The 10,078-nt window shown below is 46.3% G+C and overlaps 1 non-coding gene across 1 annotated transcript; it reads right to left on the bottom strand.

Moving 5' to 3' along the window:
• Window positions 1–6,908: 6,908 nt before the first annotated feature.
• On the bottom strand, window positions 6,909–7,004 carry LOC114505855. Its single transcript, XR_003685316.1, has one exon. It is a non-coding gene; the product is annotated as a small nucleolar RNA SNORA13 (small nucleolar RNA).
• Between the last annotated feature and the right edge of the window lie 3,074 nt (window positions 7,005–10,078).

Raw genomic sequence — 10,078 nt, 5'->3', positions numbered from 1 at the left:
ATGGTATAGTTTCATTTTTCACATGTGTCTGTCCAGTTTCCCCAACACCATTTATTGAAGACTGCCTTTGTCCCATTGTATATTCTTTCCTCCTTTGTTGTAGATTAATTGACCACATAGTCATGGGTTTATTTCTGGGCTCTCTATTCTGTTCCACTCATCTATATGTCAGTTTTTATGCCAGTACCAGGCTGTTTTGATTACTACAGTCTTATCGTATAGTTTGATATCAGGGAGCGTGATACTTCCAATTGTATTTTTATTTTTATTTTTAAAAGATTTTATTTATTTATTTTTAGAGAGGGGGAAGTGAAGGAGAGAGAGACAGAGAGAGAGATTTGTGAAACATCAATCGGTTGCCTCTCGCACCCCCTGAACTGCAGATTGAACCCACAACCCCGGTAAGTGCCCTCACCAAGAATCAAACCGGCAACCTTTTGGTCCATGGGACAACATCCAACCCACTGAGCTACACCACTCAGGGACCCACACATGACTCCTTTAAAGTCCTCTGGGGATCCACATTTCAGCTGCCAGACGTAATCATGTCAGCCTCTGTGCCCAGGAAGCCCCTGTGGCCTGCCCGCGCTCATCTTCCTTCACGTATTTCCTGATTCTCTTCTCTTGCCCCCTCCCAAGGGCTTTGGGGCCATGCCTTGCAAAAGAATCACACCCACAATCTTTCCCCCATTTCCTACTCAGGTCTTTGGTTGGTATTGTTGCTGTGGAACTGCAGACCCAGAGGCAAGCAGTGCTCCTTTTCAGGACGGTGGTCACATGGCAGCAGATGACCAGCAGGCCAGTCACCAGCAACCAGGTCCACATAGCCCAAGGCCCCCATGCCTCCTGCTGGGGGAGCTGTGATCAGCCAACAGTCAGGCCCAGGATCCTTCCTGCCTGCCAGAGTGCGTCTCTGGTGCACTCACCCTGACCCTAAGCAAAGCATCTAGCAGTGGAGAAGATTATTAGAAATAGCCAAGCTTGCGAAGTGGCCCAGATGCTTCCTTAGGAAGCATCCCTGAAGGGCTACAGGGGGCCCTTTGGAGGCACTCCACTCCCACAGTGGCATGCCTCCAACACAGGTGCAACCACTTTTCCCTCAAGTTCATGGCTCCTAGCTTTGGCATAGTCTCCCATCAGCAGCTGGGAAAATACTGAATAGTAGTTCCCTAGAGATGCAGAGGTAACCCGGGCAGAAGGACATTTGAGAAGTCAGGCCTAGCCTCTGAACTGGCGATGCCATGGGGCAGTGGGCCGTCTCATTCTGGAGATGGGTCCAGGCCAGGCCAAGGTGCTGAAGGGCAGGAAGCCTGCCCAGGAAGTCTCTTGGGAAGGCTGCCTACTTGGGTTGGGTCAAGTGGGATATGCCAAGATGATGCTACGCAGGTTGGGTGTTGTATTGTGGCTGTTGCATTTTGCTGTGGATAATGCGCTCCTATGTCTAATGAGCATCCACGTTTTTGGCCCAAACATTCAGGAAAAAAAAATCTTTCATTTTAATTTTTAAATTCGATTTATTTATTTATATTTAGAAACAAAACCGATGACCGTATTCCAGGGTGTTATTTTGCATACAGATATCATTATTGCTTTCTAGAGTTACACTTTTAATGCATAAACATAAATAAAAGAATTCAAAACATTTATATAGATATGGAATTAATACTACCCATGTGTAATGCGTGTATTAATTTTTTCGTGAAAAATTTGGGCAAAAACTGCGCCTTGTACACAGCAAAAATATGGTACTTCCAGGCAGATTCCACATTTAGGAGCAACTGGCAGCCCCCGACGATGGGGCTGGGGGCTTGATTCTAGGAAGGCCAGGGCAGCTGGCAGAGAGGTTCAGATACAGGAGACGGTATTGGCTGGGGAGATGCCGGTAGGTCTGCAGCCAGATACGACTGACTGGCGTCTAATACCTGACATTTAGTGACCCCATGGGGCTCACGAGGTGCTCCCACAGGCTAGGGAGGCGGAAGGCAGAGATGTGAAGAATTCCTGGCCAGGGTGAATGCCTGCAGCAAGGACAAACCAGTACCTTTCCAGAATGTCGTTGTTCGGGTTTATAGCCAGCTACAAAGGGGATGCCCCGGGCCAGGTGAGTCATGTGGTTGTCGGAGACATTTCCCAAAATTGGACTTTGTCTACCTGGTAAACATTCATGTCACTGTGGAGGCAGTTGGCTGAGGGGTCTGCACCTAAAGGTGACACAAGGACTAGAGTACTTAGTCGTTAGCCAGATGCTTATGGTCCAGAAAGTTGGATACTAGGATGAGGGAGCAAAGCCAGTGAAGCTGGTTGAGTGCCTGTGAGGGTCCCACCCCACCCCAGCAGCCCTTCCAGGATGCTTCAGCTGGTTGTCCTGACAGACCAAGCGTCAGTCTGGCACCACTTGCACTGTTCCCCACCTACCCCCAGCCCCAGGACTTTTAGAAGGTTGTGAGGGAGGCAGAGCTATTTCACACTGCATGGGAACAATACCAGCAAAGTTTAGAAGCCAAGGCCCTGGCAGGAAACACTCAGCCTGGCTGTCATGGTCAGAGAGAGAAAAGAGAATCCTGGCCCTGGCTGGGTTGCTCAGTGGGTTAGAGCATCGTCCCCAACACATGAAGGTTGTGACTTTAATTCCTGGTTAGGGAGCACATGATAATCAACCAAGGGCCCTGGCTGGTGTGACTCAGTGGACTGAGCATCGGCCTGCAAACAGAAGGGTCTCTGGTTCAATTCCCAGTCAGGGCGCATGCCTGGATTGTGGGCCAGGTTCCCCAGTGCGGCGCGCGATAGGCAACCACACATTGATATTTCTTTCCCCCATCTTTCTCCTTCCCTTCCCCTCTCTCTAAAAATAAATAAATAAAATAAAAAAATATTTTAAAAGAATCAACCAAAGAATGCATAAATAAGTAGAACAATAAATGGATGTCTCTCTCTCTCTCTCTCCCCTCCTCTCTCTTCCTATCTCTCTCTCTCTCTCTCTCTTTCTCTCTCTCATCAATCAAAAACTATGTCCTGTCAACTATGTCTTGAGAAAGCAGGGTAGAATTAAGGAGAAAGAACTGTTCCCCATTTGCTGACAAAGAAAGGTCGTGAACCCCTCCTGTGTCTGTGTGACATACGTACGTCACCTTATTCCAAGAAGTAAGGGTAGTTATTCTTGTTTCAGAGATGATGGCAGAAGCTCAGAGAATTCAAGTGACCTTCCCAGTATACAGGATTTTAAGCCAAGTTGGGCTGACTCAAGCCCCATGCCCTTTCCACTCTTTATCTTGCCTCCTCCAGCGCATCTTCTTCTAGTTCAAAGAACCCTTGTTCTCTATGGCAACAGGAAATTTGTTTCTATCCATGAATGTATCAGGCGATCCTACTACACAATGCTATCAATGCAATCCTCGAATGTGAGCCCTACAAGAGACCTTAGAGACTCATTTGAAAGCTGAAACAACAAAAGGCTCTGAGAGGGGAAAAGGCTTGTCCCCGAGGCTAGCAAACCTGAGTCTGCCCCTCACCCTCTGCCTCAGGTCAGGGTGAAGAAAGGAGAGAAAGGCTACAGTGAGTCGGTTTCTGGAATCTTTAAGTGGGCCCTGCCTATCCCTAGTTGCTCTCACTTGGAGATGCGACCCTACACAGGACAGGAGAAACCTATCTCTAGCCTTTTCTCTGTTTTTTTTTTAACATTTTATTTATTTATTTAGAAAGAAGGAAAGGGAGGGATAAAGGGAGAGGGACATCCATTAAACACCAATCAGTGGACTCACGCACGCCCCCTACCCGGGAACCTGGCCTGCCACCCAGGTGGCAGGAATCTATCAGTCTTCCCAGTCTGCAGGACGATGTGCAACCCATTGAGCCACACCAGTCAGGACATTAGCCCTTTCTCTTGGGAAAAGGATCAACCCGGGAGGTTGTCCTCCCACCCCAACCCTTCCTCATTGTCCCCCTGACCCTGAACATAAGTTACTGGGGATAAATGGATTTTGAAGTAAAAACAGGTGGGTTCAATTCCTCACTTCACCACTAACTAGCCTAATTATCTTGGGCAAGCTCTGTTCTCCGAGCCTCAGTTTTCTTGCTTATAAAATAACTGTACTGCCCTGGCTGGGGTAGCTCAGTGGATTGAGCGCTGGCCTGTGAACCAAAGGGTCCTGGTTTGATTCCCAGTCAGGGCACATGCCCGGGTTGAGGGCCAGGTCCTCGGCTGGGGACATGTGAGAGGCAACTGATCGATGTATCTCTCACACATCAACATTTCTCTCCCTTTCTTTCTCCCTTCCTCCCCCTCTCTCTAAAAATAAATAAATCTTAAAATAACCATATTAATACATGCCTCAGAGTGTAGCTGTGGAGACGCAATGCAGTGACACCCATAAAGCGCTTGACACAAAGTGCGCAGCTATAAGTATTTATTTGTCCCTTTTGTATTCTCCACAAACTCCCATTTCCACCCCAGTCTGGGTCAGGGAGGCGAAAGCAGCAGCCTTGGGCAGGGCGTGCAGGATTTCCACTGCTGCCGGTGAGCTGCAGAGACTGCCAGGCCAGGAGCAGGCTGAGTGCTGGCTGGATCTTGCTGTTGGGCCGCTTCCATTTTCCTCCAAACCATGAATGTGGGCTGGACCTTGGGTACTTTTATTTTATTTTACTTCTATTTTTCTTTTGTAGAGAGGAAGAGAGAGAGAGAAATACATCAATTGGTTGCCTTCTCCCACACGCCCCCACCAGAGATCGAACCTGTAACCTGGGTATGTGACCTGACCAGGAATCGAACCTTTTTGGTCTAGGGGACAATGCTCCAAGCAACTGCACCACACTGGCGATGGCTTGAGTACTCTTTTTTTTTTTAATTAAAGATTTTACTTATTTAGGGAGAGGGGAAGGGAGGCAGAAAGACAGGGAAACAGCAACGTGTGGTTGCCTCTCACGTGCCCACTACTGGGGACCTGGCCCGCAACCCAGGCATGTGCCCTGACTGGGAATTGAATCAGTGACCCTTTGGTTTCAGGACCAGCACTCAATCTACTCAGCCACACCAGCCAGGGTTCACCCATATTTTTAAAAAAATGGTGCCATGACTTCTCTGGCCGTAGCTTTCTTTCCTTTTTCAGACGAACTCTTAGAAAACCATGGTTGCTGATGTCTCCTTCTGGGGGGAAAAACATGGAGTACATCCCTGGGTCTCCATCTCCAATATATTTCTCTCTCTACTCTAAGCCCAGCTCCTCTCTCACCTGCCTCCAGTCTCTGCCCGCCTCAAGGCAGCTGGGCCTCCAAGCCAACAATAATTGTAACCATTCACTTCCTTGCTCGAAAACCTTCGATGGCTCCACAGTGTCTGCCAGATCAATTCCAGCTTCCAACATCAGGCGCCTGAGGCCCCTTGTGATCTGGCCCCTGCTGATGATATCTTCTGACTGCCCCACTAACGAACATGCATTTCGGGCATACCTAACTACTTACCGGGACTGCAAGACGCCCATGTGGGTTCCCATATCTCTTTAGCTGAACATTCTATTCTTTATTCCTGGAATTCTCCTTCCACCTGGACTTTCTGGAAGAATTTGACTTGTCCTGCAAGTTGCAACTGAAATGTGATCTCTTGGGAAGGCTTCCTTTATTTCCCAATTTTCTTCGCTTGAGCCTTCTAGGCACCTGGATGGCATGCTCCTCATACTTGCTGTTATTACTGGTCTTGTTTACCCCCACCCGAGCCCCAACTGTCCTTCAGTTGAGCCCTTATTCTACAGCAGGCTCTCTGCTAATGTATATGTGTTATCCCATTGCATCTTCACATCAGCCTGCGAGGTTGGTACCATTATTATCCCCATTTTACAGCTGAGAAAACTAAGGCTTAAAGACTCTAGGTCAGGTATTGAACACCAAGTAAAGACTCTGCCTCAGGTATTAACCCAGGATACAGGGTTAATAAGCAGCACTGTGGAGATGCAAACCCAGGCTGACTCACTAGGCTTAATCCTGGTACTTAAGTGCCTCATCTTTACCGGGTTAAGGGGTGTAGTAACTCTGGGAGAGACTTGCTAAACCCTGGCAGAAGTATAAATGAAATCCCTTTAGGGCCATGTGCCCTGATGTCCTTAGAGGTTGCAGTGGCCTTTGGGGGACAGCCCACTGGCCAGAATCTGTGGCTTCTTCCATTTGAGACAGAGCAAGGCAGGACAGGGAAGAAACTTGTACGTTCTAAAGAGAAAATCAAGCAAAGTTTCAGATACTAATGCTGCCTACTTCAACAGCTTCCAAGAAGTCCCCTGGCCATGCCTAGGCTGACGTCCAACAGTCCTGGGCAAGACAGTCACAGGTGTCTGGTAGAAGTCCTGGGAAGAACAAGTGAGGCCTGAATTCAGGCTCCAACTGCCACCTGGTGGTCAGTCTTGGAGAAGCACAAGCCAAGGGTGGAGAGGCTGCTCCAGTGAGCTGGGAGTGGGGCCAAGGGTCCTCAAACCTCCCTGTGACTTCCCGTGTATTACATCAAAATAGAACTTTCAAAAAGAAAAGTCCTGGCTCGTGTGGCTCAGTGGATTGAGTGCTGGTCTGCAAACTAAAGGGTCGCCAGTTCTATTCCCTGTCAGGGCACATGCCTGGGTTGTGGGCCAGGTCGATGTTTCTTTCTCACACTGATGTTTCTCTCCCTTTCTTTCTCCCTCCCTTCCCCTCTCTCTGAAAGTAAATAAATAAAATCATTTTTAATATTTTTAAAAGATTTATTTATTTCTTTTTAGAGAGGGAAGGGAAGGAGAAAGAGAGAGAGAGAGAAACATCAATGTGCAGTTGCTGGGGACTGTGGCCTGCAACCCAGGCATGTGCCCTGACTGGGAATCGAACCTGCGATGCTTTGGTTCACAGCCCGAGTTCAACCCACTGAGCTACACCAGCCAGGGCATAAAATCATTTTTATACACTGTTACTTTTGCAGCTCCTACCAAAGACATATTCAAGGGCAGGAAAGGGCTGCAAAGTGTTTCGTTTATGCCTTTTTTGACACCACAAATAAAATCTCTTTAAAAATCCTAGAAGAAAAACCCTAGAAGAGATTCTAAGCAATAAACTTACAGTGTTTGATCAGAAAAGTTTGGAGAAAAAAATGGATACCTCCACTATGTCACTTAAAAAAAAACACCTTAACAGTTTTATTCTAGCATTCATACCTGATCAGTTTCTCAATGAGAAGATCAGAACTATTTATGATCCAACATTAAAAGAGGATATTTAAGATGACAATTAGTCCAACACTCTTATTTTACAATGGGAAAAACAGAGGCTCAGAGACAGAAGGCTACTTGTCCAAGGTTGCACAGCAAAGCAGAATGGTGGAGAGTTGTCTGGGCCCCCAGTTTCAGTGAGATGCTAAGGGGCTCAGCAGGGGATGCAAGGCCCAGTGACTTCACCTCTGTGAGCTGCTCTGCCTTAAACTCCGTAAAATGGCTGGTAATGAGTTCAGTATGCACAGTACCCAGCCCAGTGCCTGGCACATCATTGGTGCTGAGTACACTGGAGTTTGCCCTTTTTTGAGAGAGGGGGGATCACCTTACCTTCAAAGCCAGGCAGATCAGAGACAAAGACTGCGGCCACAGCAGGGAGCCACCCTCCACTGTCCCAGGTTCTAGACTTACAGTGAGGATTGAGCCTGGTGATATCTTGGGGGGGGTGCGGGAGGGGAGGGCTGAGGGTCACCATGGAGATGAGTGGGGCAGGGGCCAGACTTTCAGTTTCTATGGTGACAGCCTGAGAAGCAGAATGTGATCTGGAACAAAGGTTGGGGAGCATGGAGTTCTTTCTATGGGGATGGGGAGGGGGCTCTCTGAGGCTCACCTAGGGGTGAAAGTAAGGGAATGGGAGAAATGGAGATGCTCATCTCCATGGTGACAGATGGGGGAGGGGTGGAATCACTTAGGGAACAGCGGGAGGTGACGCTTTCTATCACTCATGCTAGAACTTTGCTAGGGATTCCATTAAACCTATTTAAATGTTTTAAATGTTCCTCCCACCTTGGCTGGTGTGGCTCAGTGGACTGAGTGCCAGCCTGTGAACCAGAGGGTCAGCAGTTCGATTCCTAGTCAGGGAACATGCCTGGGTTCCAGGCCAAGTCCCTGGTTGGGGCCTGTGCAAGAGGCAGTTGGTTGAAGTTTCTCTCGCACATCGATTTTTCTGTCCATCTCTTTCTCCCTCCCTTTCCCTGTTTCTAAAAATAAATAAAAATGAAAACATCTTTTAAAAAATCCTCCCATATACAAGATGCTTTAATTTAGTGTGATAAAGTGTTTTACACACAGAAACACAATAAACAACTAATTTTTATTACTTTTTAACCACTTCTTAGTCTTGGTATTGTCCCAAAATAAGATACAATGCAATACTTATGACAAGTTTAATGTATAATGTGCACTCTGACAGTATTAATAATTGGCAACTACCATAAAGACTGTCATTTTGGATGCCATGTAAAAAGTGGTTTACAAAGTTCAGGACCAAATTCAAATTCTGGGCATTTTTTTGCTCTTAAGACAATAGTAAAGCTATGTCTTCATCCCAGCAAATGCACAGGACCAAATTTTCTTTTTTAAAGAAGATTTTACTGATTTATTTTCAGAGGAGAAGGGAAGGAAGAGAGGAAGAGAAACATCAGTGTGTGGTTGCCTTTCTCACATCCTGGACTGGGGACTTGGTCCGCAACCCAGGTGTGTGCCCTGACTGGGAATCGAACCGGTGATCCTTTAGTTCGCAGGCCCGCACTCAATCCACTGAACCAGACCAGCAACAAATTTTCTTCAGTCTCACACTTAACTGTTTCCAGGTCTCCTCCACAAGTACTATCTTTGTTCTTTGTATCCCTGGCCAAGGCTGATCCCAGAAGTTCAGCCTAACTAGAGTCATAAGAAATGCCAGACAAGTCAAATACTAGGTAATTTTCCAGAGCCTCCCTTCTCCTCAGCTTCTAAATGGAGGGGCAGGGGTTGTAAGGGGAGGTTTATTCAAATCATCTGGGAAGCTTTATCAAGCTACACTTGTGTCCCACTCCCTCTCCCTCTCTCAAAGCATTTTTTTATAGCTAAGGGCTTCATTCTGCCCCACATAAAAGGTCCTGTCCATCTTTTTTAAAGCCGCTCAATTTAAGATTGATGGAGTGAAAACAATTGAATTTAGAAGACACTGATTTTGTCACAACTGGTTGGGCAAGTCAATGAACCTTTCTGGTGTCAGTTTTTCCCTAGGATTTTTGAAGTCCCCGTCCAACTATGAAATTCTGTGACAGCATGTCGTGTCTAAGAAGCTTTCTGAATTCCTGCCATAGAATGACTTGTCATTTCTTAGTTTTCCAACAGCCTGTGCAATGTGACATATCCCCTAGTTATATACTGTCCTATATTGCCCTCTAGTTGTTTTTGCATGAAAAATGTTTTCTTCTTAACCGCATTTAGTTTAAAAGCTTACTTTCCAGAGCAGGACAACTTGGAGTATGTTCAAAGGTAATCAGTATGTACTTATTTTATTTTTTTTCAAAGCAAAGACTTCCCCAGATTATATTTTTACATCAGCACTGTGCAGTGGAAATAAAATGTAACCCACAAATGTGAGCCCGTTTTGTAAATTTAAGTTTTCAAGTCGGCACATTAAGTAAAAAGACGCAAGTGAAATTAATTTTAACATATTTAACCCAAATATACAAAATACAAGCATTTCAACAGTGTAGTCAGGGTAAACACTGAGATATCTTATATTCTTGTTTCATAATAATTTTTCAAAATCTAGTGTTTCACATATACAGTACATCTCAAATCAAAATAGCTACATTCAAGTGCTCGATAGCCCCACGTGGCTAATGGCTACGTAATGACCAGTGCAAGTTCTGTACAACTGGGCTGCTTTCCAAACTGATCACTTATTTTTCTATTCACATAATGACACTGAGCTATCCAGAGGGGTGCAAAAACTAGACTCATTCTGTCTGGTAAGTGCGCTAGATTTGTCGATCACTAACGGCAATACAATGTTGTAGGTGCTTTCTGAGAGATATGCACAGAACTGTGACTTGGCTGAGAGGTGGGGCAAGGAAGGTTCCACAGGGGAA

This window comes from Phyllostomus discolor, chromosome X, assembly GCF_004126475.2.
Source record: "Phyllostomus discolor isolate MPI-MPIP mPhyDis1 chromosome X, mPhyDis1.pri.v3, whole genome shotgun sequence".
Lineage (NCBI taxonomy): Eukaryota > Metazoa > Chordata > Mammalia > Chiroptera > Phyllostomidae > Phyllostomus > Phyllostomus discolor.
Note: the sequence above shows the minus strand (reverse complement) of the source record. Positions and strands in the feature narration are given on the sequence as shown.